We start from the raw sequence: 14,857 nt of genomic DNA on the forward strand, positions 1-14,857 counted from the left end.
TCCCCGTTCTGCCCCTCAGGCACAGGGTAAGCGTGGGGAGGTTACTTAACCTGACTGCAGCTCTTCCTTTGCCATAGGTGAATAACAATACTGACGTCATAAGGTTGCTGAGAGGATTAATTACTGAATGGGTAAAATGATACAGAGTGGATGCGTGGACGTGGTAGATATTATTACTATTTTGCATCAACTATATATCCCTTACTTGAGCTGTCCCTTCAGGGCTGGTTATTAGACTGTTATCTCTCAGCTCCAAACCCACCCTTCTGGCTGGGGTGCATGGCTGAGGCTGCAAAGTACATTTCTGCTTTGCCAGCTGCTCCTTGGTAAGCTCTTTCAGAAGGAGGAGCTAGAGGGAGACTGCTCCTGTCTGTTGCATGGTCCCTGTGGGTGTTATTCCAGCCAAAGTTCTTCCTGTAGCAGCAGCTATTTCCAGTTTGCAGGTTTTCCCACACTCTGGAACCAGCCTTGTTGTGACTCTAAGAGACACCAGCCCCATCTGGGCAGGACCCCTGCTTCAGCTCCAGGACGTCTTCTCCAAGTTTCTAATAATCCCACCTTTTCCCTTCGTTCCTCTACCCCTATGGGTGGTAGCTGCTTCCTGCACTTCCTGTCTCTGTAATACCTCAGAATTTCCCTTACGTTCTCCAGAACCCACTTAGGAACTCTCTATATTAAATTGCCTGTTAATACAACTGGTGCGGTGTGTGTTTCCTGACTGGTGTGGCTGATATCCTTCCCATTACCCCTCTTCCAAGTTGAATATACACCTCACTTCCAGAAGCCTCCATGGCCAGCCCATCCTATGAACTCTTACAGATCCTGAGACTCACCATAGATGAAGAGCTGGGATGACCCTGGAGATAAATTTCTGATATGACTTTCTTGTCTTGCAATCGAAGAAGCTCAGGTTCAAAAGTTAGAGGCAGGACCTCTACCTGGCTCTCTCGCGTGCCTTCCACAACAAGCCGCCCCCTGGACTGTTCACTTCGCACTCAAGTCACAGGAGGCCCTGCAGCATCTCCTTCATTACCGCCTTAGTACGTCATTTAACTGAGACTGTTTAACTTAGCTTTAGGCGTCCTTATAAAAGAACCCTCCTGTGTGAGTCACTGGGCACCAAATGGTACTTGGCTCTGTATTACAGACACCGTGTATGTGTGGACACCTAGGGAGAACTCCAAATAAAGTCTGGTGAATGAATCATGTAATTAATCCAGAACTTTGAGCATATAGAAAGGATGTCCATATCTCTCATATGTTCTAGATTATAGCTAGCAATGACCAACATCTGAACCCAATAACATCTGAGAAGCATAGTTTTATGGCCTTCACAGATGCTGAAAGGTCTTCTGATTTGTCTGCTCCTTAGATGTGGCAAAACAGAAGCTTTAATAGAATTTTATAAGAATGCATATCCTACTCATTAGAAAGTTCATGTAAATTCACAGCACAGTTTTATCAAGTGATGTTTCCTCACTGACGGAATTAAATACTAAAAGTTATAAATAAAGTCTTAAATGGGACAAATATTTTAAAGAGGTAGTCTAGTTTTCAAATTTCCTTCCATAAATTTGGCTGTAATAAAATAACCTCAAATTATCAAAAGGGGAAAGTAAATGTAGCATGAGGAGTGAGTGACCCAGTGAGATTTTTTTCTGGCAATTTCTGGTACAGTGCGTGGCCATGACAGCCTGCCATGGGGACACTGTCAAGGACTCCGGGAGTGTGACCTGATTGTTGCCATGGTCCGCACCTACTACGCATGCTTCCCCTGCAGGGCCTCAACTTCTCTTCCCACAAAGGTAGGCTCTGCCTTGGGATCAGTCTGTAGAAACCAGTCATGTCAACATGTTGGAGTGATGAAAAAGAGGAGGGGCTGAAGGATGGCAAGGAGGCAGGCATCTCTCGTCAAAAAAGGTAACTGAGGATCAATTTGTGAAAACTTAACTTTGGCCTGTGCTTCCTAACCTATTTATATTGATTTAGGAAATTTCATTGGAAATGAATTTGGGGCTCATATTGACCAGATAATAAATTTCTTTCTCTGCTTGTTTTTGCTTTTGAATATTTGCCAACCTTAGAATTTAGAGATAAAATGTCCAGTGGACCAGAAAAGCATTTGGAGACAAGATTCAGTGCAAACATGTATTAAACACACTATGTGCTGGATGCTGGGGGGAGCACCGAATAGCCTACAGCAGTCGTTCCCAAATGATGCTGTACATTAGAATCACCTGGGCAGGGAATTCCCTGGTGGTCCAGTGGCTAAGACTCCAGGCCCCCAAAGCAGGGGGCCCGAGTTCGATCCCTGGTCAGGGAACTAGATCCCACATGCCTCAACTAAAGATCCTGCACGCCACAACAAAGATCCCACAAGCCGCAACTAAGACCCAACACAGCCAAATAAATAAATAAATAGTAAAAAAAAAAAAAAAGAATCACCTGAGCAACTTAACAAATAAATCAACACATCCCAAGGCCTGGGTTACACACCACATCAGCTCAATCAGAATGTCTGGGTGGACATCAGTAACTTTTAAAGATTCCCCAAGGTGATTTCCATGTGCAGTGAAGATTGGGAACAACCGGTCTAAGGGAAAGAGACTGAACTTTGGAATAAACCAGACCCACATTCATGTTCTGGTTCTTCCCCTCGCCAGCTGTGTGACCTTAAGAAGAAATGTAACCTCTTTGAGCCTCAGTTTTCCTCCTTGGCAAAGGGAGATTCCCACACCACTTTGATGAGCTGTGGTAAATATCAAATGAGGTGATAAGAACAAAGAGCACATGTTACTCAGTAAAGGATTGTTAGGAAAGTACTTGTAGCAGAAATAAAAATAACCAGTCATAACTCAAGACAGAGTCAACTAAGTGCTAAAAGTAATGCACGAAGGGAGATAAGAGGAGCAACCGCCAGTCTGTCCAGAGGCTTCACAGAAAAGATGGCCATTGATCTGAGTTTTGACTTATGGGACCATTTGGGTTGGCAGAATGAAGGTAAATACCTTCTTAAACAAAGGAATAGCAAGTGGAGGCATGAGATAAAGAGCAGCAGGTTCAGGTAGCATCAAGGAGATACACGGCAGGAGCGAGGGGCACAGGGAGTATGGTAGGAAGCGTGCCAGGGATGCCCTACCAGGGAGTCGGAGCCTTTCTCTGCACACAAGGAGGAATCAGTGCTCTCTCTGAGGTGAAAACGGTCTGATTAAACCTGTGTTGAGAAGAGAGAACTTTGGAGGCAAACAAACAAGGCAGAAAGTAATTGCGATTGATTGAGGGGGGAGGCTTAGGCCCGGAATTGCAGAACGGACACAAAACCATATGGCCACCTGGCAGTATGAGCTACTGATTAACTGTGGGAATTCATCCACCAGGGTTTCCATGTGCGTGGCTCATTGGTGGTGTCATTTATACGAGATGGGGGATTTTAAGGGGAAAGACACTGAGTTCAGTTTGAGATATGCCAAGTTGGATGTGAGATGTCCCACTGGCAGTTAGAAATGTAGGTCAGGAGCCCAGAAGAGATGGGGTGGAGTCATGGTGGGTGGGGAAAGCGGCCAGCACATGGGTGAAACTGTGCGAGAGAATGAGATGGCCCTGGGAGAGAAGCAAAGCAAAAAGGCCCTCCGGGACAAGATGAGAACTTTGGGAGAGGCCCGCATTTACATAGTGGAAAGGGAAAACAGATCAGAGAGCCTCAAGAAGAATCTGGAGAAAAGAGCGTCTTGAAGGCCCGAGGAGGAGAGTTCCCAGGGCTCTGTGGTCACATCGGAATTAGGAGTTGAGCCGTCATTGTTCCCCTTTGACAGAGCAGATTCTGTTAGAACAGGGTTTGGAGGGTTGAAGAAGAAATGTGTGAAGGGAAACCAGGGACAGAGTGCTGAGTACAAACTCTAAAGAAGGGATGGGAAGATACTGAATGGCAGCTTCAGGGAGAAGCAAGATTGAAGAGGGATTGGTTTCTATAAAAATATTTGACCATTCATTTAGGTCAATGAAAAGGAGACCTGAAACAGAGACAGTAGAGAAAGAGAGGAAAATTGATGTGGTAATATTCCGGGGGAGAGTCAGAGGTCAGGTGAGAAGGAGAACTTAGACTGGGGAGAAGAAAACAGAGGTCAGGAGTTAATGAGGAATTAATAAAATATTATTAAATGGTATTGAGGGCCCACCTGGGATGAGAGAGAGAGAAAATGAAAGAGACAGAGGGAGAGACAGAGAGAGAGAGAGAGAGAGAGAGAGTGATACGCCTGCATGATGAGAGCTTGAGCCACAAGAGCAGGTGGTGTGATAAGCAGGATGGACAAGGTGAGTGCAGTGGAGATGGAGGGATGAGGGAAGCTGTGGTGCTGCCCATGCAGGTTTCCGTGGCCAAGCATGGGGTGGGATGCCGGCTGAATTGGGGAGGAAACCTGAAGGGAGCTGGGAGCCTATGAGATTAGTAAGGGTAAAGACAAAGGGTCTTGATGAATCCTAAGGGCAGGCTTACTGGGAGAAACTAAGGGGAAAAAAAATAAGAGCCGAAGAAATTTTCTTCATGGAAGGAAAATTAAGACATCCAGGTTTTGGAAATGAGCCAGTTATAAGAGGATGAGTTTGTGATTTGGCTTTGCGAGTGGAGTTCAAAAATCAAAACAAAGTGAGATTATGACTGGGAAGATATTTCCTAACCTATAAAATACGAATCACTTTTTAGATATTGTTTTCATTATATTTGGAGTGGATAGGGCAAGGAACTGCAGAGCTGACCTGGTACATGAATTGTCCGTGTGGATACTCAGGTTGCCCAGGCTGAGGTCAAGGAAAAGGAAGGAGAGGGGAACTTCCTATCTATATTTATTAGGGAACATGTAAAAGTGTCCAGATATCAATGAATGATAGGAAAGAGGATGGTACATCCTTGTCTGGACATGGACCTAAAAGGAAGGATGGTTTGTTTAACAAGGTGTTGCAGAAACATCTGAGAAATGGCACTGGGGGGTAAGAGGAATAGAACCCTTCTCACAGGGTTGATATTACAGATATTAACAGATCTTGACTTGATAGATCTAGCTCCACTGGATAGACCTTGAAGGCAACGCCGTCACCAAGAATGTTCAAGAAAGGCTCTTTTGGTGGCAAGAAACAAAAATCCACTCAAAATAGCACACACAAAAAGGGGCAGCTTATTGTAAGATTATAAAGATCTGACAGAATCCCTGAATGGGAAGCAAAGTGCAGTTGGGCTTTGAATGAGCCGACATTTGTTTCTAGAGAGATATTGGAGACCAAGGTAACTACTCTGCGCTTTTCATTCAAGCTAACGGCCCCTCTGCTTCTCTCTGTGGCTCAGCTTCCTCTTCCTCTTTCTTAGTCTCTTCCTTCACTTGTTTAAACTTCACACCATCCAGCATGACAGCTGGTTCCAGCTCTTCGTTCCACCTCATGCTTCCCACACCCCGTCTCTCCTTCTCTCTTCCCCAGTTCAGTGAAAGAAAGAAACTAAGCCCTCTTAGCAGGCATGTCAAGGGCCTCTTGCTAGCCTTGGACTGGTTGCCCAGAGGTCAGTGTCTCCCCACCTGGGAAGCTTCACAGGGTTCAAATCCACTCAGGAGACACTGGAGTGGAGGATAGAAATGTTGGGCATGTGCAGCTACAGGGGGAAGTCAAGCCTTCATTAACTCCAGGGATGGAGCAGGTAGGAGAAGACATGCTGGAGAGGGCTTCAGTGCAGAAGACCTAAGGGAAGGCTGGCAGAGGACAGAGAGGCCAAGGAGGAGAATAAAAGTATCCGGATGTCGGGGGCTACATCTTGGGTTGTTGTGGCTGAGCCAGGAGGTGGGAGTTGGGATATAGGCTGGAAGGACTAGGCAAACCGTGCGTGAGCACCGTGTGGGCTGCTAGCCCATGGGAGTCCCGGGCTCCATTCACAGTCTTGAGGAAACCAGCTGGCCCTACCGCATGGCATAGTCTGGGTGAAAGTTCTCAAGCTGAGCAGAAGCAAGGATGGCTGGGTTAGTTAGACATTTCAATTTTGCCTTCTTAAAGGGGAAAGGATGCCAGGTAGGGAAGACCAGGCAACAACACTCAAAATTCAAAGAGTCTGGAGAATCAATCCCAGGAAACGCTGAACTAAGATAAGAAATCAGTTGTTCTCACAGCATGAAATGGCATATCAGCCACTGGTCCGATCCTCGCTTGTGCTTGGGAACGCCTCACACATATTCAGATGTTGAAGCTCGTTGAGCTACCTGCCTAGACGTCCTCAAGCCAAGTTTCTCTAAGCAGGGCCAGTCAGCTGCCCAGCACGCCTGCCGGCAATAGGCCAGCCTTTCCCAGGCACGGGGTTGCTATCGTACGGCTGCTGGTTTCACAGATACTTAGGGCTTCCAAGTATCAACATAGAGACAGAATGGCCTATGTGGGGGCAGAGCTGGGGAGGAAGGGAGGGGACGGCATGCTGGTGGTAAAAACACGGCATGTGGAAGGAATGAAGAGAGAAGCAGCAGAGAGAAACTGTCACAACAACAGTCTGGAAAACGCACAAGAGCAAACATGTTTCTCGAAACACTGTTCATTTTCCACTGAAAGGAACCAGAGCTCCTTTTAGGGGCAAAGAAATTACAAAATAAGCTTAGAATATCTTATCTTGTGCCAGAAAGCAAGGAAGTGATCACAGAATGATGGGGACATGTCAAAAATACACAGAGCCAGACTAAGTGGCTCCTTCTAGCCAAACGTGACACAATCTGAGCATCAAAATAAACAATAATCATAATAGATTAAAACCTGTTGAATAAAATAGGAATTACAAGTCCTTTCAGATACAAATTAATACACTAGTAAATTGAAAGTTGGGAATAGGATATTTACTTAGTGCCAAAGTCTTCCCCACAAAATACTTATTAATTATAAGGGGAGATGGGAAGAGTTGCCAGGCAGATACACCTGAATCAAATGATCAAAATCTTCATTGCCACTAATCATACGAATTGAAAACATATGTTATTCAGTAGGATGCAGTGAGAACACAACATTAATTTTGGAGTAGTCCTGAGAAAGACGTGTATCCTGAATCTAATCATGAGGACATATCAGCCCAAACTGAAGGACATTTTACAAAATAACTGACCTTCAATCTTCAAAAGTGTTAAGGATTTGAAACTCAAAAAAAAAAAGACTAAGGATCTGTTTCAGAGTGAAGAAAACTGAAGGGACAGGATAACTAAATGCTATGTGTGATTCTGAAGCAGATCCTTTGGCTACAAAATCACTATTAGGACAATTGGAGGAACTTGGATGGGATCGTTGACGGGGAGGAGTGAAGTTGTTCTGTGTCAGCGTCAGTTTCCTGGTTTTGACAGTCACACTGTGGTTACACAGAGGAACGTCCTTGTTTATAGGAAATGCACACTGAAGTATTTGGGGGTGATGGGGCAACATGTCAGCAACTAAATCTCAAAAGAAGGTTTATGTGCTACACTTCCAACTTCTCTGTAACTTTTTGTTTGTTTCAAATGTCTAAAAAAATAAAGTACAAAAAAGTCAGTCTCTGTGTTGAAAAAAATTTAGTTTTGTTTTAGAGTATGTAATGGGTTGATAGGGGGTTCCCAACAAAGGATACCCACATCCCAGAACCTGTCCATGTGACCTTATTTAGAAAAAGGGTCTTTGCAGATGGATTTAGCTAACCGTCTTGAGATGGGAGTGTCCTGAATTATCCTGGTGGGCCCTAAATCCAACGACAAGTGTCCTTACAAGAGACACACAGGGGAGACACACAGAGGGGAAGACACACAGAGGCACAGGTTGGAGTGATGCAGCTACACGCCAAGGAATGCCAGGAGCCACCAGAAACAGGAAAACACAAGAAAGGATTCTCCCCTGGAACCTCTGGAGAGAGCATGGCCCCGCCAACACCTTGATTTAGAACTTCTGGCCTACAGAATTGAGAGAGAATAAATTTTTGTTGTTTTAAGCCACCCAGTTTGTGGTCATTTGTTACGGCAGCCCTAGGAAACTAATACAGAGTACTTGTCTTCTTTCATTTTGTTGGAGACAGAAAACTAGGTAAAGACTGAAAGCAAGATGTGCTTTGGATGTCTTCACCAATTTAGGCTGTATAAGCCAGTAGGGGGACACTCACCCTCTCAGTGGGGCACACTGCAGTCCTGAGAAAAACGACTTTTCTAGGACACGACCCCACCAAATACTGCATCCGACCTTCACCATTGCCACCTTGGGTGCAAAGCTCTAGACTTGCTGGGATTCTTCCTAAGGCGGTGGTTCTCATCCAGGAGTGATTTTGGCCCCCAGGGGACATTTAACAATTTCTGGACACATTTTTGGTCGTCATAACTGTGAGACGAAGGTTGCTACTGGCGTCTAGTGGGTAGAGGCTGGGGATGCTGCTAAATGTTTTATAATGTACAGGACAATCCCTCACCACAAAGAATTACCTGGCCTAAAATTTCGGTAGCAATGAGGTTGAGAAGCCCTTCCTTTTTTGTTCTACAAGCGATACCCACACTTGTCGGTCAGGGTAGGAACAGGAGAAGGAAGGAGGAGGCATTCTACACACACTTCTGGACTGATTTTTTTCATTGTGGTAAGAACAGATAACATGAAATCTCCCCTCTTGGCAAAGTTTTTGGCGTACAGTACAGTATGGTTAACTGCAAGCACAACGTCGTACAGCAGCTCTCTAGATTACACCTATCTTGCATGACTAAACTCTATACCCATGGAACAGCAACTCCCCATTCCACCTCCCCCATCCCCTGACAACCACCATTCTACTTTCTGCTTCCATGAGTTTGAGTACTTTAGATTCTTTATATAATAGAATCATGCTATGACTAGCTCATTTCACTTAGCATAAGGGCCTCAAGATTCATTCACATTGTTACATGTGAATGAACAGGATTTCAGGATTTCTTTCTTGTTTATGGCTGAATATTATGCCATTGTATATCTATACCACATTTTCTTTATCCATTTATTCACTGATGGACAATTTAGGTTATTTCTACCTCTTGGTTATAATGCTACAATGAACATGAGAGTGCAGATATCTCTTCATAATCCTGCTTTCAATTCTTTGGGATACATATTCAGAGGTGAGATTGCTGGATCATATGGTAGTACTATATATTTTTGATTTTTTGAGGAACTTCTGTACTGTTTTCTATAGCAGCTGTACCATTTTACATTTCCACCGAGAGTGTACAAGGGTTTCAATTTCTCTGTATCCTCTCCTACAATTGTTTTCTTTTGTTTGTTTGTTTTTGATAATGGCCTTCCTAACAGGTGTGAGATGATATCTTGTTGTGGGGTTTTTATTTTGTTTTTTATTCCATTGGTTTTGAATTGCATTTACCTGATGCTGAACATCTTTCCATACACTTGTTGGCCATTTGTATGTCTTCGTTAAAGAAATGTCTATTCAAGTCTTTTGCCTATTTTTAAGTCATTAATTTTTTTGCTATTAAGTTGTATGAGTTCCTTATAATTTTGGATATTAACCCCATTATTGGTTATATAGTTTGCAAATATTTTCTCCCATTTCATAGGGTTGCCTTTTCACTTTGTTGATTGTTTCCTTTGCAGAGCAGAAACTTTTCAGTTTGTATAGTTGTACTTGTCTATTTTTGCTTTTGTTGCTTATGGTTTTGGTGTCATATCCAAGAAATCATTGCCAAGACCAACATCATGAAGTTTTACCCTGTGTTTTCTGCTAGGAGTTTTGCTGTTTGAAGTTTTACTTTTAAGTCTTTAATCCATCTTGAGTTGATTATTGTGTATGGTGTGAGATAAGTGTACAATTTAATTCTTTTTGCATTGGATAGCCAGTTTTCTCAACAACATTTGTTGAAGAGACTATCTTTTCCCCATTGTGTATTCCTGGCAAACTTGTAGATAATCAGTGGACTGTATATGCATGGGTTGATTTCTGGGCTTTTTATTCAGTTCATTTGGTCTATATGTCTTTCTTTATGCCAGTATGATACTATTCTAATTACTATAGCTTTGTGGTATGTTTTGATATCAGGATGTGTGATGCCTCCAGCTTTGTTCTTCTTCCTCAAGAATGTTTTGGCTATTTGGGGTCCTTCATAGTTACATATGAATTTTAGGATTGTTTTTTCTCTTTCTGTAAAAATGCCATTGGGATTTTGATAGGGATGCACTGAATCTGCAGATCACTTTGGGTAGCATGCACACTTTAACAATATTAAATATTCCAATTCATAAATATGGGATGTCTTTCTATTTATTTGTGTCTCCTTTAAATTTTTTTGTAGTTTTCAGTCATGTCTTTAATCTCCCTGGTTAAGTTTATTCCTAAATATTTTATTATGGTAAATGGGATTGCTTTCTTAATTTCTTTTTTGGATAGTTCAGTTTAGCCTTCCAGACTCCTTATATGTTTTCCAGTTCCAGAAGTCTGTGGTTTATAGTAGGATATGCGCTATGGGTGAGATCTGGGATTTCTCAGGAGTCCCAACCTCACACCTTTCTTTAGGCTGGTCTTGTACTTTACTACTCACACATGAAGAGAGTGACTACTCTACAGGTGACTACTGTAAATTGGTTCTGAACACACACGACAAAATGTCTCTATTCCAACTACCATTGTACAATAGATGCCAGTGCCCGAGCCATGAACCCTGGGATCTTAAGTTTTTACATGGTACAGCTTGGGAAGAAAACACTTCTAGGATTCTAACCACCACCCCCTTTCCTGCCTCCTTCCTTCTGCTCAGCATTTATTGACCAGTACCAATGCAAACACTCTGATAAACACTGGGAATACAAAGATGAATAAGTTAATAATCTGACAGGAGGATAGAGAGAGACATTAAAATATGAAGTTCTGAGTGTAGTCATAATGCTGTCAATAGAGGGAAATTTTTTGAAAAAGCTTCCTATACAGGACAGGCAAATCAAATCAGGATTCAGGTGTTTCATAGGAGAGATGAAGAAAGCATTCTGGAGAGACGAAATTGAAACGAATATCTCAAAGCTTGGTTCAGGCCTTTCTGTGGCAGAAAACTGGCTGTGGGATGTGAGCGCTCCTAATTTTTGAAAATCCAAATGTGCTTTTCAAGTATCCGGTGAGACCTTTCTGAACTAAAACACATCTAGAGATATTTTTGAAGGCAAATATATAAAAGTCTTGAAAATTCACACGTATGAAAACGTTTCTTACTGAGTCCCAAAAGGAGCTTGTTTGTGCTGCCGTGGATGCCGGGGGCCCCTCGGGTGTGAGGCCGCGTCCATGGATATAATCGCAGTGGAGCAAGACAGAGAAATGAGGGCCTGGAGCAGCTGTCATGACTCATACTCTCTGTTTTTATTTGGATCATGTTGGGAAAGCAGGTGGATTAACTGAATGACCCTTTAAGGCATGTCTGTGGCTGTGGTGGCCAGTGATCGTTGGCCAATTTCATTTGATATTTTGATTAAAGTAGGCGATTAAAGCACCTACTTACCTACAGCCTGGCTATTTTTAGACTCTAACATTTTCTGGAGTCCAAGGTCCTGTGCAAATATGGGCAAAGATGCTCAAGGGAGGTGAGGAGAAAGAGAGGGGCCCTTCATAGCCCTTAGGTACGAAACTTTAGGAGCAATGCCACTGATCCCCCTCCTGGTGACAGCTGCAGGCACATCAGAGCCGAGCCAGGGACTGCTCAGCTAATTGAAGTGCCCTGTAGGTTCTCTTTGCCCTCAAGAACGTTTCTGATAAATAGCTCTTGACCAGCTCCTTATATGGCTACAGACAGCCCCAAGAGGTTGAGATGTATTTTAGACACAATTGGATTCTCATTTCTCAAGGGTCTCAGGCCTTCGCCTTTGCAGCTGAGGGAGACGGCAGTGGCCTCCAGAGGCTCTCGTGCCTTGGCCCCGTGGCAGTCACTTTTCCTGTGAAGGTTCCCCTTATCTTGAAGAAGAGAGCTGCCTGGCGCTCATCACACTGTGTTGGGCAGCGGCTTAGATAGTTTGAAAGAAGGCATGTGGGGAAATCAGAACTGGCAAAGTTTCACAGGAGAAAAGTGGCTCTTGACTTGCTCACCTTTTGAGAGCCTTTGGGGCCCACTGAGAATAGTCTCATAAGCCCCCTTGGGTACAACATGCTAGCTGTCCAATTGTGTTTGTCCGCTCCTCAGAAGAGCCACACCCAAGAGGAGGGTTACTGATGTTGCCTGGCGTCAGGTACCACGTGAGAACCCCAACCCAGAGACTGCACGTGAGGACTTTTTCCCCAGAGGACTGTGGCCCTTACCACAGTCACAAGCATGAGCACAATGGATTTTTTCTTGTTCATCGATGGAACTCAAGGCATAATATATGTTGAGGAAATGGATGAATGGAGCAAAGAAGCCGGCAGCTCATAAGAACTTCGTGCTTGGATAAAAATATGCTGTCATTGTGGATTTATTGAACTGATTAAAGATTACATGCTGTGAAATCCCAAAAACACTGCCTATTAACGATGCTACAACACAATGCTTAAGAGCGTGCTAGCCACAGAAGACAAAACCTTGGTGGCTGTAGAGAACAAAAACTCATTGACGTTAATGCTGCAGAAGGAAAGATACTGTGGTTTTTTGCCAGTGGTCTTGATGGATTCTGGTACAACCACCTCCTGCGTCCCTGATCAGTGCAGCAAACCAACCACAGAAGGCCGCGAGCTCCCAAACAGCTGCCACTGTCTAACCTCCTCTCCAGAAAGCTCTAGAGAAAAATACTTTCCACCTTCCCCAGGTAGACTTTTCTTACTGGAAGGCACATCTTCCCTGAGGAGTATAAAAGTGGAGAAGAAAACTTCCAGGAAAATCAAGGAGCCAGGAATAAACAGACAACGCCCTCAAGCTCCACTCAGGACAGCCCATATTTAGTGTAGACCCGTAACTGCGGAGTGAGAGCTACTCAGAAATGTATACCCACGAGTGTAACGAGCTGTAATATATGAACTGATTTTGGAGACACATGTAATATGCTTAACATAACACTGCAACCAGGGGAGCCATTTTTTAGGAATAAAATGAGGGAGAATAAATACCATTAATTCAGAATGAATGACCTGGGAGTTCCCAGTGAATGGGAGGTTTTCTCGCTCTGACCTCGGATTCTAATTGCGGAGGGACGATCTTAGTTGTCACTAACCAACTTTTGAAACAAATAATGTAAAATATAATTTGTTAGATATAAGACCTATAGGCCTTGGGGTTGGTGAACACCCCACTTGGTGGGAACCCCAGGAGAGTGACAGTTACTGACTGGCCACCACGGCCAAAAAACAAGTTCTTAACAGGCTCTCTCAGGGGTTTTCTTGGATAACTGGAGAGAAAACAGAGCACGTGAATTACGACAGCTGCCCCAATCCTTAATCTCTCCCCTCTGTTTAGCTGTGTCGATATCGATAGACAGTTAAAAGGCCCCAGGACCCTCCTGGGGGTCCATGGCCAACATTCATGGCCAGCACCAAGGGGACTCAGGAGGAGACACAGAGCACCTGATGCCAGTTAGGGAGCATGGCAGGGATTCACAGCTGCACCAGCCTGCATTCCCCCCGAATTCTGTCTAGTGGGTCCCCACCTGGTCAGTATGGATGGAATGCCCAGAGGACCACATGCCTTGTTTGTGGGATCCTCCTTCTGATTCAGGACTGATCTTGTCCAGTGTTTTCCAAAATGAATATGGCGAGATGTGTAGCGTATTCTTCATGAAAGGAGATGGTGACCTATGATCTCATGAGGAGAAGTGCTGGGTTAAACAGATTTCTTTTTCATGGGACTTCTCAGGGCTTATGACATTGTGAGTTTCCAGGAGAACGGTAACTGTCATGATGTGTTCCAAAAAAGCATTTCACCAGACTTAAGGCTTCTCAAAATCCACTGTGGGAAACAGTGGTCTGTGCTCGCTACAGGGTTCCTCTTCCTGTTGTAAGTCCACACACAGTATTCTGCTTGTTTTTAGGCTCATATCATCCACTCTGGGAACACTTGTTCCCTGACTCCCATCACACCACACGTGGCTGGAATGTGAAGAAAAGCATGAAGCCCACCTTGTCTTTGGAGATACAGCATCTGCTTCTTTCTGGCGTGTTTGAGAGGCAGTGTTCCCCGGTGCACTTTTCCTGGGCCTAAAGGTCAGCTGATGAGTACGCTACCTCGAGCTGCAGAGACCAGGCGGCAGGCAGTCAGAGGCAGGTGAGCAAGCACCCTGTGGCCACACAGCACCAAGGCCAGTGGCCCAGTGCTCAGGCCCAAACCCAGCTCCTTGATTCAGCAGCTGCTCAGTGGGAGGACACTAGCACCCACCTCACACAGTGGTTTGGAGAACCCCAAGAGGCCCTGCACATCAAGGACCCGGCATGGTATCTGACATACCACAAACACGAACAATGATCATTCAGGGAACATGGGGTAAGAAGAGAGAACACATCCCAAAGAAAATGATAAGCGGGAAAAGTTTTCGCAAAAGCTCCTCATTAAGCTGTTGTTCTAAGAATGGAATAAATACATTTTGTTTCATTTTATTTTTTCCTGGAGTTCTATAAAAGGAGGCTCACTTCTTATTTAGCATCACTCTCTCCTCTACCCTGTCTGTCCTACCTTCCTGCCAACATTTATTGAGCTTTTATATTCTAGAGTATAGAATAGCCAGTTCCAGATCCTGAGGGTGTAAAGACAAACACCATAATATAGAACTTGAGTTCCCTGTGGTCCAGTGGGTGAGACAGGCAAGTAAACGTACAAATAATGCCGTGTGATAAATGCTGCAGTTCAAGGTGCAGTGGGGATAGCATGATTCTGTCCCCAGCAACAGTAGGTCCTCAATACATTTTAACTACTTAAAGGACTGAGAC

This window comes from Orcinus orca, chromosome 9, assembly GCF_937001465.1.
Source record: "Orcinus orca chromosome 9, mOrcOrc1.1, whole genome shotgun sequence".
In the NCBI taxonomy this organism is placed as follows: domain Eukaryota; kingdom Metazoa; phylum Chordata; class Mammalia; order Artiodactyla; family Delphinidae; genus Orcinus; species Orcinus orca.